Source organism: Limulus polyphemus, unplaced genomic scaffold (assembly GCF_000517525.1).
Source record: "Limulus polyphemus unplaced genomic scaffold, Limulus_polyphemus-2.1.2 Scaffold160, whole genome shotgun sequence".
In the NCBI taxonomy this organism is placed as follows: domain Eukaryota; kingdom Metazoa; phylum Arthropoda; class Merostomata; order Xiphosura; family Limulidae; genus Limulus; species Limulus polyphemus.
Genome location: NW_013665770.1, coordinates 708,277 through 726,836, shown reverse-complemented (window position 1 = coordinate 726,836; position 18,560 = coordinate 708,277). Strand labels below are relative to the sequence as shown.

At 29.6% G+C, this 18,560-nt stretch overlaps 1 pseudogene; it reads left to right on the top strand.

Moving 5' to 3' along the window:
* LOC106476906 overlaps positions 1 to 18,560 on the top strand; it is a 111,238-nt pseudogene that overhangs the window by 67,250 nt on the left and 25,428 nt on the right.

The following is an 18,560-nucleotide window of genomic DNA, read 5'->3' as shown; positions in this document are numbered from 1 at the left end:
AATTAAATCTGTTATTATTACTTACTCCGGTTTTATCATACGATGAATTAAATCGGTTATTATTACTTAATCCGGTTTTATCATACGATAAATTAAATCGGTTATTATTACTTACCCCGGTTTTATCATACGATGAATTAAGTCTGTTATTATTACTTACTCTGGTTTTGCCATACGATGAATTAAATCGGTTATTATTACTTACCCCGGTTTTATACGATGAATTAAATCTGTTATTATTACTTACTTCGGTTTTATCATACAATGAATTAAATCTGTTATTATTACTTACTTCGGTTTTATCATACGATGAATTAAATCTGTTATTTTTACTTACTCCGGTGTCAAAAGATCTCTTGATTAATTATGTGTGAATGCGCATGCTCGATAAAACATTATTAATCTACTTAAAATACCGAAAACTAGGTGACTAATGAATTATTTAAAGCGCACATGCTATACTGCAATCTGTTGCCTAGAAATAACAGCTATGAGAAATTAACTGAATGCATCCTTAAAATTAAAAGTCGCGTGTTAACACTGGCATATATTAACTATTAACGTATCAAACACATATAAAGACGTGTTAACACCCGGTACGTTAATAGTTAATATATGCCTAAAACTATCGATTGATCTATCTAACTGGATTTAACTAGGGTCAGAAAAACTATCGATTGATCTATCTAACTGGATTTAACTAGGTTCAGTAAAACTATCGATTGATCTATCTAACTGGATTTAACTAGGTTCAGAAAAACTATCTACCAATTGATCTATCTAACTGGATTTCTCGGCCCTCTGAAGTAGAAATTAAATACAGTTTCTTAATTTGTTTTCCTCTAAAAAGTTAAAAAAGGAAGTAAAAAAAGATATGTATAGAGTAAGTATAACAAATTAAAGAAAAGCTTTTGTAACTAAAAAAAGCCATTTGTAATTTACTTTAATCAAAAGTTCTTTTCGTATAAAATTCGATTATTTTTTACTTTTCATCATTCACTTAAGAGATCAATAACAAATTGTTAACTAAAACAAATTATTATAAAGTTCATAACGATAGTTGTTTGCTTTCGCTAGGACTTGCAGATACATGCAGGATACAATGTAGCTTTATCAATTGTTTGAATTCATTTCTCAGAAATCAACTTAACACAACTCTTTATGCTGTTAACCCGGCGAAGCAGAAGCTGTTTAAAACCTAAATAACTTTAGTGAAAAGTAAAAAGAACGCTTTAAGAAGAATTAAGTAATGCAATATACAACATAGAGGAATTACATTAAGCTAACTCTTGTCTGTTTAAAAAAAAAACCTAGTGGTCGTTGGACCACACTAAAATATTGTATTTCCTTGGCTGTACTTTTATACAGTGTTCTTGACTTTGGTTTACAAGCTGTAGTTGTACTTAAGGTTCTCGGGTGTTACAGTACGCCTATATTCACGTGTTTTTATGCTAAATATATGTATATCGGGGAGAAACGCCGACGCAGAATGATGTATGACTATGGAACCATATCACATTAATAACCACGAAGAAGTTTTGACAGACGAATATTAGGTAATCGTCCAGAAATGTTAAGCGTCCTTCAAGTATACATTTAACACCTTTTTTTCTTTAATCGGGGAGAAACGCCGACGCAGAATGATGTATGACTATGGAACCATATCACATTAATAACCACGAAGAAGTTTTGACGCCGACGCAGAATGATGTATGACTATGGAACCATATCACATTAATAACCACGAAGAAGTTTTGACAGACGAATATTAGGTAATCGTCCAGAAATGTTAAGCGTCCTTCAAGTATACATTTAACACCTTTTTTTCTTTATTCCGTCAAATTATTCATGAGTTTCTTCTTTTGCTTTAACAGTTTTTCGCTTTTTCTAATTTTTTTATTGTTCGTTTGTTTGTTTTGAATTTCGCTCAAAGCTACACGAGGGCAAAAGGCGCTAGACGTCCCTAATTTAGCAGTGTAAGACTAGAGGGAAGGCAGCTAGTCATCACCACCCACTGCCAACTCTTGGGCTACTCTTTTACCAACGAATAGTGGGATTGACCGTCACTTTATAACGCCCCCACGGCTGAAAGGGCGAGCATGTTTGGTGGGACGGGGATTCGAACCCGCGACCCTCAGATTGTTTTTTATTGTTCTGATTTCTCAATTAATGTTTCAAATGTAAAAAGTTATATTTTTCTAATTTGCTAGAGCGTTGAGATTTAGTTGTAGTAGAAGTTATAGAACATGACACCTATTTTCCTAATACGACAAACATTTCATGCCTTTTTCATTTGTAGAAATGCGATAATGAATTCAAAACTTACATGTATGTTTCTCATTTGAAATATATTCTAAACATATTGTGTAATTAGGATCGAAACAGTTATCAATAAATATTAAGTAGAACTTATCTTAGCTTACTTAAAGAACATGTTCGACTGTACTCAAGTTTATAAAGTGACAAATCACGAACATTCACTTCTGTACGCGTCTCTAAACGTACAGGGTTTACATTCTTTCTTACACAATGTATGAAAAATGGCAAATAAATAGACTTAGCTTATACAGGTGCACAGTACTGCAGACTTTGCGTATGAACCTAGATCAATCATGTATATCATATAGATACAGTTCGATCGATCGATAGAGCACAGATTGCGAAAAATTGGCGTGCACATGGATTTAAAACAGATCGAACAGAAACCTCAACCGTGAATGTCAATTTCAGTGCTTCGCGTTCCAGTTCTATTTTTTCTTTATTTTTTTTTGTGTACGTTCGTCTTTATACGTTTTTGGTACGTTAATAGTTAATATATGCCAGTGTTAACACGTCTTTATACGTGTTTGGTACGTTAATAGTTAATATATGCCAGTGTTAACTCGTCTTTATACGTGTTTCTGAACCTAGTTAAATCCAGTTAGATAGATCAATCGATAGGTTTTTCTGAACCTAGTTAAATCCAGTTGGATAGATCAATCGATAGGTTTTTCTGAACCTAGTTAAATCCAGTTGGACAGATCAATCGATAGGTTTTTCTGAACCTAGTTAAATCCAGTTAGATAGATCAATCGATAGGTTTTTCTGAACCTTTTAAAGTATCAAATTGAATTTTTGTTCAATAAAAATCTTTCATATGCGACTGTAGCTTTTTTTTTCAAAATAAGGGTGCGTCTTATATTCCGAAAAATACGGTATTTACACACGTACAAGCTGTCCCGAAAACTTTTTTTCCATTTTTCAAACAAATAAAGCCTCGACTTTTTTCCTATGTGTTTATATGTATGTACGTAAATACTAAACAACACACACAATTCAGAAAACACGTGTTAAGTTACCACTATAAAACATGCATGACCCTAAACTAATATTAAATTGCTAAATCTTGTATTTTTCAAAGCCATCAAAGGTCTGACAGTTTTAATATTTGCTATTATTTACGTAAAAAAACAAAAATCATTCGATCTAAAACAACAAAGCCACCTAATTACATGAATTCACAAGTGTTTTATATGATCGAGAGCATGCTATATATACGTTAGCCTTGGTAATCCGGTAAAAGGACTGACGATAGGTGGTATCTATCATGGAAAGATTCAGACTGACGTCTTTATGCAGTGATTACTTGAAGTGTCCACTATAGCCCGCCACACCCTCGAACCTAAGTTATACTGAATTATTTCTTCGTGCACGCTACATGTTTATATAAAAATGGACATACACATACGCTTGCAGTTCCCAGAGTGATTTGCATGTAATATTTACATATTATTTTAACTATAGACAGATGCCTTCTTAATGCTTATAATAAAAATAAAAGAAAGACAGCTGGTTACGAAATAAGATTATTTATCGGCAAAAACACAACAGCTTCGAAAAAGATAACAACTCACCCGCCAGGAGGTTCAGCACGAGCCCAGCAAAACAGCCTCTAAGCCTTTTCCTCATCGTTGAAGTCCGTTTTCTTTTTCATCGGACAGTTCCATTGGAACCTAGTGTGAGATATCTCCTCCTGTTTCCCATAAAATGCAATAGTCGCAGAACTTAGAACAACAACTGTCCACAGGCTGTGCTGTTTATATCTTTCGTTTAGCTAGTTCCATCGATTTGGGCGACTTCCTGCGTTCTTTCCGCGGTCGCTTGAGAGTCATCTGCTGCAGTTACAGATGACGTCAGCCTCGGAAAAGTCGACACAAAGAAAGGGAGACTAGAGTACGCTGCTCAAAAATACGTACAGTTTCCAAAAATGATGAGTGCTTTTCAAGTGCTCATTTTTCTTCTTCTATCAAGTTTTCGTTTTTGGTCCTTCCTATTCGTAAAAAAGCATAGTGTAAAAAGTTATATTTTTCTAATTGTCTGTTGTTTTTGTTAAACTGGGCTTTAATTACACTAGAATTTTGAATAGAGCTATTGTTCTAATAAAAAATATGAAAAGCATTTCGCGATGTACTTGTTTGAAGAAATTTGATAATGAATTCTATAATTACAGATTCGTTTATTTTTTACAATTTAAATTCTTGGTTAACTAGGTTCAGAAAAACCTATCGATTGATCTATCTAACTGGATTTAATTAGGGTCAGAAAAACCTATTGATTAATCTATCCAACTGGATTTAACTAGGTTCAGAAAAACCTATCGATTGATCTATCTAACTGGATTTAACTAGGTTCAGAAAAACCTATCGATTGATCTATCCAACTGGATTTAACTAGGGTTAGAAAAACCTATCGATTGATCTATCTAACTGGATTTAACTAGGGTCAGAAAAACCTATCGATTGATCTATCCAACTGGATTTAACTAATTAGTATATATTGTTCTAAACACAAAAGAGCTCAAAACATCAAAATAAGAAAATACCGCAAATAAAAAAAAGGTTTACTGTTATTTAGTTTGGTTCAAAACCTACAAAATCTTCATTGCTTTCACTGTAATTTATTTTTTATTATTTAGAGAATGTTTTTGAAAGAAAAAAAAAACTACTATTGTTATAAATAACACATTCAACTGAACTAAACTATGCATGCCTATTTAAATATATTTACATATGGCTTATGTATATCATATATATACATATATATTATTCATACCTTCGGTGTATAGGACGCAAGCAGATTTTGACATCAAATTTTGGGGTAAAAAGTGTGTCTTATACACCGAAAAATACGGTAGTTAGATCCACACCTGTGTTACTTTTTTAACCATTTATATGTAGCATATAATGTATCTTGTGTAGCGTATTTCTACTTTACTCGAATATTGTGATGTTATATATGTTATATATTAATGTTTTAAAAAATTATTTAGAAGTCATTACTAATACATGTATCTTATGAAGTTGATCTTAATGAAAAGTATTCTTTACGATGTTTTGTATGGAATATATATTTTATAATAAATAGGCTTGGGCAGTTGGATTGTACACAGTGCAGTATGTAGATTACAGAAAAAAAATCCACAAGTTCCAAAAAGATCCTTCTACAGGCAGGCCCTTTTAGAATATTACAGATTTTTTTTTCTGCAGTAGGGGGGCATAGTGCAAGTATTACACTTAGGCAAAATAAAACATTTAAATGTATATTCAAAACTTAAAAATGACTAAGAAGACCTGTAGTTGGCATTATGTAAATAAATATGTAAAAAACAACAAAATATTAAAGTGATAATGTATTACAAATGAAGCCTACTTTTTTACTACATTGTTAAATACAATATTCATGTATATTAGATCTGAAAACGTAATTATATCTTGCACTTGAAGGAGTTATTAAAGATTATCTCAGTCCTGATTGTAAAATTGGAAATAAGTGATGAGGTTAAAATAAAACAAAATGCATGCTGAAGTTGATATATAAATCAAACTGTGAAGAAACAAGCTATCACAAAACTGGTATCTGAATAATATTAACATTTAGTTACTTCATTGTGGATATTGTTTTAGTTTTACGTTATGATCAATCTAGTCTGTCTTAATTCAGTGTGGATTTAAGGATTATCTTGTGACTAGTGCAGAAATATTTAGGATTTTCTTGAACCAGTTCAACCTTCATGATGAATTTCTTCATACATGTTAGCTTACTTACGCTATTAGAGAAAAGATTGTTATTTATTTATGGTGGAACAGAATCCTAGGCATAAGCATCTAATCCAACCACTAGTGTTAAAAAAACCTGTAGTGATTTGGTTTTATTAAGTCAAAATGTTATTCAGTTGAAGATGATTTTTTAATTATATTTGAAGTTTTAAGGTGCTTTTAAATAGTCATGTTTCTTCATTGCAGGTATTTATTCAATAGCATTGCTACAATTATTATTTTTAGTTATTTTTATTTATATTGTTATTATTTTCAGTTAGAACTGGAGGAATAACATTTCATAGCCCTGACAATAACTGATATGATGGAAGTTATTAGATCTGATTGCAGTTTTCATTGTTCTGGGAAATACAGACAAATACTAAATAACTGAAATGCAATACTATACAGCTGTAGTATACTGATGTTTAAAAAAAAGTTTGAATGTACTTTGTAACCGAATATTAGATTTTTTAAACTTTTATTACATTTATACATCATCCAAACTTAGAATCAAATACAGCAAAACATTTATTTATTTAGAAACAAATTTTTAAATTTATGTCATTTATTCCTACTGTATCTGGTGTGTTAAATGATTTTTTTATTGTTGACAGTTTCAATTTTGCTTGCCATTTTAACTTTATGGTGTGTTTTTTTTTCTCAAGTATAGTTGTAAAATGTTAGACTAAAACCATTTTCAAGTACCTGTAACTATTCGTACATGTAGGTTTGTTGTTGTGCTCAATATTATCATCATATAATTTTCTGATTTTGACACTGAATGAAACAGCATAGTGTAAAAACGTAGTTGTAGTCTGTTAATCTGTACATCTAGGTTTAACTAGGTCTTGAAGTTCTTACACATGTATTTCTAAGACTAGATATATTTACTTATTTTTAGTGAGTAACCTTTTGAGTGACGAAAGGATTGTTCTAAAATTATAAAGTACTAACTCTTATTGCTTTCACATCAAAATGATTTAATGGTCACATATCATGCACAAGAAGTTGAAATAGTATGTTAGTGCAGCCATTAAACCAAGAAAAACTTTACATTCGTTCACTTTATGATAAAAGCCTCAAATATGGCACACAAATACATTATTACATATTTAATTACATTATTTACATATTACATACATTATTATACATTACTCAATTTAAATTTTTTCTATGTGGAACCCCTGTCTAAGGCACCCACCCACAGAAACACACTTTTAAAGTAAAATAATAATACAGTTTGTTTTATTAGTAATTTAGTTGCACAACTATGCAATATAACATGAACAGAATTTATTCTAATAACACTTTTATTCAGCTTCAAACCCTGATATTTAATTGTACCATACATAGCATTTCATGAAAAAATATTTCCTGGTATGTAAAGTAAAACTTCAAAATTACAAGAAATACCAAACACATCAGTTGTCACAAAATAATGCAACAATCAATTATCCAGAGAAAGAAGCGACTTGAAGATATTGCAACTGAACAAGGTTGCCATAAATTGTTTTTCAAATTAATCTAGTTTATTTCCTTTTTTTTTTTGGTGAGCTCTCATCACAACATGGTCTCCTTGGCTTTTAGAAGAAAATGTCTTGTGACTTTTCAGAGGTAATTATCCCTCTCACCTTGGCATCCTTTACTGTGCATGTCATGAGGTTTTTAGTGAGTTACATTCAAAATTTTATTAAACTAATTTTTGTTTGCTCATGTTATACCAATTAGTATAGCATAAAATCATATAATCTATAAAAGTTTTAAGTTCGTAATTTTATAAAGCAATATTAAAAAAAAGATCCTTAATTTCCCGAAGTGTAAGAAATGTGACATTTTTATCTCTAGGCATCCCCTCTTTTCTAATTTATTTATCACCCCTCCAACAAGTATGAAATTTAACATAAATTACTTATTATAATATTGCTCAGATAAAGCATAATTTTCATAGCCTTCAATTTTTTTTGGTTATAGAGCTATCAAATAGAAAATCAGACCCACCTGTTACATCTTCTCCTTCAGGATTTGTCAATAGCTCTCTCTTATGTTTAATACTATATTATTTTTAACCAATAGAAAGTCAAGGTTTTCATATATCAAATGATGTATTATATTACGTTGTTTTCTGTACAGAAACACGTTACCTTCTATTTCACTACAAGCTTCATTCTCACAGGAAACACATCAGCTAGGTTGGATGAATTTGTAATGGCTCTTGCCGAATAGTTAGAAAGCCAGGAAATTGTGATAGTTATGGAACATTGTCTGCTTTTGGAAAGTTATTATTCCATGTTTTTTGGTGCATTATTTAATTAAACAAACATTATTTAGTGCAGTATTACCATTAGTATATATAAAAAAAAAGTAGGGTTAAGAGTAATTGACAGTCAACAGCAAATAAAAAGAAAGCCCACGTAAGTACTTTATTTATTGTTTTTTCATGTGTATTTTTTATTTATTATTATAAAAGTAATTAAAATGTAAAAATAGGAAACTCTTTAGATTATTTAAGGTTATATTAAATAAAATAAATAATAATAATATAATAAAAAGAATTTCATGAGGCACATGTGAGCAGATTGGAGTAGCTCGTGGGTAATGCAATTTGATAGCATAACATGAGCCACATATTCCCCAAGTGATTTACATCTTGTAATACCATGAATAGTACTAGTAGTTAGACAATAAATTTTATGTATAAATAGATGTATACTGTTATGAGTTTAAAGCTATGATATAGTTTGATATTATAATTTGAAGTCATTCTAGAAAGAAAAAATGGTAATTTATATTTATTTCAATTTTTTTTTTTTGGTAGGTAACGAGGTCAGTCAAATTGACCAACTTTATTGACCAAAAGTATGCATTTCAGGCTGGTTCTGTCTGGAACCAAACACAACACCCAAATTCAGATCTTTCTTATCTGGCAGAGTGGCATTAGGGACAGACTTCTTAATAACTTGTACATGATATACAAAACTGTGCTCTAACATTTAGGATCATTTAACATAAGTGTAAAAACCATAAAATTATGTAGTGTTAGTATTTATGTGTATTCATGCCTCTATTTATAATTACTTATCTCGTGTATCTGTGGCTTGTTAATCAGTTTGAAAAAAAGAGTAATAGAAATGATAATATGTGCAACTAATTAGCATACAAAATACATGACTTCTGGAGACAATGTGTACTCTACAATAACTATAATTGTTCATGTACTGATATATATATAGATGATAATGACACGTGTCATATCTTGTAATTACTCAGATTGTTGGTTACTAAGAATAATTCACAATATAAATAGCACTGCCTTAGTTTGACAAATAATTATAAGATTTGATGCTTTGTGGTGACAATATGCACTCTACCTTCTATAAGTATATTTTAATATATGTGTAATTGAAGCAAGTATTTGTTGTTTTCGTGATTTGGTTCAAGTCATGTCGATAAATAGTCCAGAAATATTGAAATTAAATATACCAGTGTCATCAATTTTGTTCTGGTGGGATTTGGGGCATGGGGTTTTTAATATTATAAAATAAGAAATTTGAGTGGCTGTCATCCTACATTGTATTGTTATAGTTTGACCTACAATTTCTGAAATTATTGTGCTTTTATCACAATCTAAATGATTTTTTTATTATCTGCTGCACCACATGTAAGGACAAGCAAAACAGCACTAGGTCATGCAGCATATAAAGACCATCTTTTTATCATGGGCATACATTTCTATCAGTGCAACAAATTATGTGATATAGTTTTTATACATTTTCAGAATAATTCTCATTCACTGGATTGCACAGGTCTATCCCTCTTTGGTATAAATAATAAAGTCCATCATTTCATGTACATATTGTTCTTTCATTGAAGTTACATCATTAAAAGAAAAAGTAATGCATAATGTAAAGTTAAAATTAGTAGATAGTAAATAATCAACTAGTAGCAGATGGTTTTAAAATCTAGTAGTATAGAATTTTATTGAAACAAGTGAAACTTTGATATATGAACAATTGAAGATGGTACAGGTGTATTATACTGTATTGAATGTTTTATGTTCAATACAGTATCTGGTATAGACTTAAATATAAATGATGGATATGAAATGTCGTTTAAACTATACGAACAATGATAAACTTGCTGTTAAATATTTAGAGGTTCAATTTTTAACACAAAATTATTATAATAACTTTTTTTACATGTTTTTGAGTTTTGTGTTTTTATATATATACGGTATTTAGTATAAACATTATCTGAAAAGTTGTATGTAAACTTGACATTCTTCATAATACAATGTAACATGAACAAAATTTATTTTGAACTTTTGGGATTAATTTACAAGCTTGTTCTAACTTTATATTTCACATGCATATAATTTTGTCTTGCGTCATCAGCAGGCTCAATATAAAACTATTCTTTGTACAAGGTACAAGTACAGATAACCACAAATAGTATATATATGTATATAAAACAGTATATTAGTTACTATAACTTCATCAATGAATTTCTTTGCGATGTGTATTATAATGGAAATGCTGCATTTTTAAACGTGTACATGTGTTACATTATTCTTGTCTGACACACGTAACATCAAATATTTAAATAGTGAATATACAGATATTATGTGTGAACCTTTGCTGCAATAAACTATACGTGAAAATTGTGAGAACAGCCAAAGTTTTATTGTTTAAACATTGTTTTGTATTATGATCTTGGTATTGAATTAATTCAGGAAGCATTCATTTTTGTATTTACATGTATATCAGTTGCCTTGTGGAAAAAAGGAGTTTTTAAGAAAGTGCCCAGGATGGGAATGATGCACACACATTTATATACACGTAAGTTGAACATACACAAAATACTGTTTTGCTGATATAATTTTCACTGCACAGGTAACACAGAGAATATATTCTTTTCAAATCTGAGATTTTCAACTTGGATGTACATATACAATGTGTAGGTGAAGTTTGCTTAGAAAAGAAACATAGCACAGTAAATAACTTTCCCATGAATGTTATAATTAGCTTGAATTTATGAAATATTTTGTTATGAGTGTGCTATTATTATAAAATATATTTCTGTACAGTAAAGGAGGTTGGTTTAGTTGCTGAAAATGGTGCTTATGCTTGCTACTTTCAGTTTTACATGTAAACTTCTGACAAAAGTGCTGCAGATTACTAAGTGGTAATATTGTAGATTGAAAATTTTGGGTAGATTACATGAAGCCAAAATTTTTGTATTGTGCTTTTCATGTAATCTATGGATAATACGTACTGATATTTTACTTGCTAATTCTCTCATATGATCTGCCATAGTGAAATATGATGACATAAGTGCCACTGTTTACAGTATCATTGTATGAGTTGATATGTTTTATTGAATTTGTTAAAATATAAAAAGAATAAATTATTTGCAGAAAAATAGTAAGTTTTTATCAGTCACAAGTGGAATTTGGTTCTTATTTATTTATTGACATAAATAGTTTCCCCAAAATAGTACATTACTGTATCATTTTACCTTTTTTGTCTTTAAGAGTTGTATTGTGAACATCTACACATTTAGGACTGTCATTAAATTATTAGCTTTATGTATTTGATAAAAAAAGATTTCAGATAGTACAAAGAGTACTCACTAATAATACATAGTGATTTTAATTAAACTGTTTTTTACTTTAAAATGTCAAAAGCTGGCAAGGCATTTGAAACCAATAGGCCTAACATTTGTGATAAAATTATATCAGTAAGCTGCAGATGTTTTTTTTTAATTCCTCTTAATTTGTCGTTTTGAATTTTCAGTAAAGAGTATTAGATATTGGAATATTCTCACCCTAGAATGGAAATTGTTTTCATAAAATTCCTGAATTTACCTGAATCTAGAGTGTATCTGACATACTTGTATAAGCTAAAGTAGCAGCGAGAGAGACAGAATCAACTTTATGGCCACTTTGCATGGTAACCAGTGTTTATATATATGTACTTATTTTTTGAATAAGCTATCTCCTAAACTGTATTAATTAACATCAAGAATACTACTACTGATTCCAAAGATAACAATTTAACCTGAGGAAATTATGTGAAGTTTAAACATAACTGAATTTTGTTAAAGCTTTTTTTGTAAAGAATTATACAAAATACAATATATTAGCAAATATTACTTACATTGTAAATCTAACTTGTAGTTATGTCAGACTTAGGACCAGGACCAGAGGTTACAGTTATTTGGGTGTGAATCCAGCTTCACTCATCAACTTCTTTGTAAAATATGTACATGTAACAAATGACTGAAGATAGAGAAAGGTTCCAGAGCTATTGAACTATTTCTTTTTGACTAGGACTAATGTAGATCATTCTGCCAAAAAAAAACCAGTGCTTCATCTTTTTTACTAAATTAAGAATTCTACCTTATTCTAGTTATACTTTTCCCTATTAAATGTTTTTGTGTTTGTAGTGCTTTTTTGTATTTAAATCTGTATGATTGAGCTTTTCTTAAATTTAAAACATTTAAAATAAATTGGCTTTGTTAAACATTTTTGGGCTTTTTTATGATTCATTTAATTTTTACATTCTGTACGATAAGTAATACAGACTACTTTCATCTTTTATACTTAATTGTGTAGACTAATACATTTAGGGAAAAAAGTATGTAATTTATATACTTTATATATTTTACATATGATATATAATTTTGTAATTATGATAGCTATTGCACTAGAGAAATTTTGCAAAAAAATGTAATAAACACATTTAGTTTTCCAAAGGAATGGGGTGAATAAAAATTGTAATAATATTTCTTGTTAAGAAGTGACCTCACAAAAAATATAAAACTAGTTGCAGGCTTAGTTTACACTGCTGCCTTGTGAGCATTGTTGTAGACTGACTTGATTTAATAATTGTCTGATTGTTTTCATTTTCGATACTTCATTTTTTAGTTTTAGTTGGGTTTTTTTAATTACTGAAAAATTTCTATTTTAATCTTGGTTTTAGCATGACTATTTACATACTGTACAACATGTGTTGAATAATTATGGCTTTTCTTAAAGCTTTTTATAGACTTACACTACAGTATGTCTGCTTTGAGTACTAAATGTATTATGAACTTCACATACTTATTATTTTAACAATATATTTGAATTAATTTGTATATACCTGTATGTATTTTATATATGTATAACCTTTTATACATTTATGCCCTTGAGTAACAGGCACAGCACCACATGTAAAATGATCCTGAATGCACGTACAGTGTACATCTGCAGTACATGTAAAGTGATACAGGTACATTCAAGTATCCTACATGTGTGACATGATTGTTGTATGTATTGTATTTGTTTTGACTTCAGTTACACTCTTATAGCTGTACACAAGCCTCAGTAACTACTATAGATCTCAGTGTCTATGAATAGAAAATTCATGGATATGTCTTTTTTTTGTTGCTGTTGTTTATGTGCTTTTTTTTTTTCTTTGCTCAAATGAACATTTTGGAATAATGAGTACTTTGTATAACAAGGACCCTTGTTGAAATTATTTATCAAGTGTTATATAGCTTGATATGAATGAATACAGGTATTGTTAAAATTAAGAGTCCACACAGAGTCTTTTTGTTGTCAACCATAACACCAGTATAAAAACAAACACTGTTGACACTTCTTTATAAGCATACTTTCACACCTATGAAACTTCAGTGGACAGTTAGTGGGGGAGATGTAAGATGCTGGTTCTTTCCTGAATTTTTTCAAAGAAATGATTTTCAAGACATTATGTTTTATGTGTAGCAGAGAACAAGATACATTGTTAAAATGTATGAAATGTTTTCATTAAATATTGTTGTGAAACTTTTTGTTGAACTTTTTTTTGGGCTTCAACAGGATAAAATCTACATAAGGCTATATACAATGTAATGGTTTTAATTTAGGCATTTTTAGTGGCTTATCTCTGTAATAACATTCAAGTTTTTTTCTTTGTTTAACTGATTATATTTTGACAACTTTTTTAAAATCTAACTTACAGTTTGTATGCAACACATTTTAAAGCTTATCTGTTCAGTCAAAAGATATTTTTTGTGAGATCATGTACTTGTGTGGTACACTTATTCAAGGAAGTGTAAAAAAAACAGGCTGTTAGTTTTATTAATCAAATATCTGCTAAATGAAATTAACAAAAATGAGTAAGAATTCTATTTATGATTACACACTAACTGCATACAGTAGTTTCAATAAAATTATAAAAATGCATGTGTTACATATACAGATTTTATTTTTTGTTAATGTTTGCCATGTCTACCCAGAATTGCAGTTTAAATTCTAAGTTTCAGTTGTGAGCTTAAAGATTTAAATACTTGTTCACTTTAAACAGTTTAGCAAAAAATCACTGGATAACTTTCATTTGAATACTAAAAACGTATCTTTCGTTTCTTCAAGACACTAAAAACATTTCTTTTATAAAAATATCTTGTGAGGACCATTATATATATAATATATGTGAAAGTGTATGTTTCACTAGGCTGGAAGGTAAGGATGAGGAAAAGTTTCAAACCTATAAATCTTGATATATGGATGTTGAAATTACATTATTTAATGGTGAAGCATGTACTCTGATTCTTTACTTTGTATGATACATGCTTGTTATTAAGTTAATAATGTTTAAGTACATTCTGCATTCCATCTATTACCTGATGAAACTACATTAATATGGATGAATTGTTATAGTAATATTATACTGTTTTATTTAAAAGTCATTTGCTTGAATACATTTTAGTAAAAGAGTGGTTACTTCATATCTTGCCATTACACAGAACTGTACTATTGTAACGTAATTTCAGTTAAGTTTAACATTTATGTTCAACTGTATATAGTAATTGTATAAAAATGTACACACTTAAGATCCATAGAACAATATGTTTGACAATTATATGTTTTGCACATTAATGAGTAGATAATTACAAGGTGTTAATTGTATCCTTTTGAAGATCAGTATGTTCATTAGTGCCCCAAATCTAAATGTAGTTGATTCGGACAAATGATGTAGGTGACAACTGTCAGGAACTTACTTTTTAGTAGTAGTATATAGTAAGTTAAATATATATATATATATATATATATATATATATTATATAGTGTGTGTCGGCTGAGGATTCTTCTACAGTAGGCATATATGACTTGTTGGTGTAAATGTGACGATAAATAAACAGTACGCACTCTGCTTGTTTTAAAATAGTATATTCAAAACAAGTTAAACGTATGTACAAAAATTCTTTACACTATGTATACTATAGTTGTATCTTGTATACTATACAGTTCTCTTCTTCTTTAAAAAGTCCAATTAGGCTATTTCAATTGCTTTAAAATTCAGTTGACAAGCCAAACAATTTTTCTCTACTTTATCTTAAACACTATCAGTGTATATATCACTTATTCCTTTTTTCTCTCTCTATTCTTTTTTTTTTATCAACACAGTATCAGTGTATAATTCACTTATGCTGTCGTTGAGTTACTGCAGTTGTATCCTGAACTTCCGATACTTGTCTGTTTTTTGTCCAAGTCCACACAGGCAGGTTCAATTGCTTTCGAACACCCTTTGACGAGACAAATTATTCTCCTAAAATGTCAGAAAACTGTTAATCTCATTATAACATATCAACCGTTAGGCTGTTCACTCCTATGATGGTTAACTTTATGTTTTCTAACTTTTCTCTGACAGGAAACTTTCTTTCAATCAGCTTTACTTTTGGCTCTCTTCCCCCCTCTCTGGTACCACTTTTTATATATCTCATTGAGGTGTTCTAGAAATCTCCGTAGCCTCAACATCATTTACTTACAAACACAACTTCCATTAATCATTTACTTTTAACTCTTCTTATTATGAGAAAAACTAAACAATCATGAAATATTAACTCACAAAATAAATTAATACTACCTACACTGAACACCTGTGTTTTGTTGTAATGCAACGCTCATTCTGTTCATTCATCCCAATGATGCAATTGATGATGCTTAACTGATATGATATCTATACTTGTATGTGTGCTATATTTCTTCAATTTGAGGAAAAGTGTTTAACAAGAAAATATAAAAGTTTTAATATGAATACACAATTTACCATTTATTTTTATTTATATAATGTGTTACACAATTAAAATGTGAGTGAATTCAGCAACATACAACTTAATGTTTTAATTGCCCTTGTTTTCTGACTGTTGAGCTATTTCATGCATATTAAATGGCATTGTAAGCTTTATTCATGTAATGGCTACAGTACTTATGTTTGAAAAGGAGCTGTTTTAAGCCAAAGCATTTAATATATCTATATCAGACTTATAAGATGGCATAATATTATGAATAATTTAGTTTCACAATTATGTGTAACAGTTAAAAATATGCTAGTTTTATTCGATACTACATGTATTTTCTGTGGCTGATTTAGGACTCTTAAATTTCCATATTTTGTGTTTTATTTCCTATATTACACACATTAATGATACTAAAATACTTGACTTTAAAATTTTAAAATTACCTTCAAACTATATCTTAACAGTAAATCAGTGTTTACTCTTAATTAAATTTTTGATGGATGTTAGGTTTATCATCACAGTACATGTATGTAATCTTCAAAAATACTTAAACGTGTAAGAACCCAGTCAGGTCACATTGTCAAAATCCATATTGATATTTGTTTGTACAATATACCTTTTAAAAAAGCTGATAGTCATATCATAACATATTTTGTTATTATATGTAGATATGTATTTATGCAATGTATATGAAGTTAGAAATTATCTAAAAGTATGTGAATAGGGTAGTGCTTATCAAATTATTTATATTTCAATCTAGAAACCAAGTAAAAAATAGGCAAAACAAAATACATAAAAAAATGTGAATGAATACATTCTAAAAAGAGATCATTTGAAAATATTAACAAAGCAATAGCTCTTGTCAGATTATATGAATCTGATAACTGTGTAGAATAAGTGTATAAAAATTTGTCAAACTTGCCATATGATATCTAATATTATATGCTGTAAATGTTTACCCTAATACCTTTCACCTTAATTTCTGTCTCACGTTATAATACATGTTAGATGTGAGTCCTTCTTGTACAGTGTACAACAACATATCATCAAAAAATTTTGAATTCAAAGATAAAATATAGATTATACTACCTGTGATTTTGCTATGAGTGAAAGTAAAGAATGTATAACGCTATGTTAACCACATTTAGAGCTGAGCTATTTACTCAATTATCTAGGAGCAGCTTTTACATCAATTAATTATAAGTAGTTTATTATTACTGTTTTGATTATTCCAACAATTGTTTAATGAAAATTCTAATTATATTGGTTATCATGAAAATAATTAGCTATTTCAAGTTAGTGTTTCTGAATAATACTGTTTTTCAATTACTCCAACTATAGATTAATCAAAAGTCCATTGGTCATGAAAATAATCAGCTAATCAATATTAATATTCTTGATTATTACTTTTTTTGATTATTTGAACAAGTAATTAATTGAAATTAATATTAAATCAATTGTCACAAAAAGAATTGACTAATCAAAATTATTCCAGTTATTCAAGTTATCAAAATATTGCTCTTATGTTTTTTTCGTTAAGCACAAAGATAATGGGCTAATTTTGAACTATCAGAGGGAAGACAACTGTCTAGCAGCACTCCCATACAGCTTTTTCTTTCTTGAATTGCTGAAGGCATATTTTGACAGCAACTGATGCCAACTTTTCATTTTGTTGGTACCATGGTTTGAGGAATACTTCACTATATTAATTGATTAATTAAATGTAAGCAATTAATGGAACCATTTGATTAATTCATTAGCATATAACACTGATTGACCAGTTTTAGCTTTAACAACATTACAGCCTGGTGGTTAGGGTGTTCAACTCATAATTTGAAAGTCACAGATTCAAATCCTCATCACCAAACATGCTTGATCTTTCAGCTGTGGGAGGCATTATAATATGATGCTCAAACCCACTATTTATTGGTAAAAGAGTAGCCCAAGAGTTGGTTCCCTCTAATCTATCACTGGTAAATTAAGGATGGCTAGCAGAGCTAGCCCTCAAGTAGCTTTGTGCAAAATTCAAAACAGACAAAAAAACCAACATTACAGTATATCTGCCATATCTAAGGCCCACGAAGTATTTCATCCATTACCATGCTCATCAGGTCAGCTGGAATATGACAGACACAGTAGTAGTTGAGATGAAATTTATATAATTAAAGGTGCAATGGAAACATCGGCATATGTAGATATATAGGTCTTGAAAGTCAAGTTGTTCAAAACTTGAAAATAGCATTGATAACTGGACCAATTGTTGGTTGAGATGTTGCAAACTGTGTTGATCTGACTCATTTTATAAGCTGTACTATTTCCTACAGATCATTTTCCAGACAGTTCTGCTGTGATTAGTGTCTGGCGAAAGCTTCAGCAGATATTTCGTTTGCAACGATCTCAACCAACTAATTGGTCCAGTTA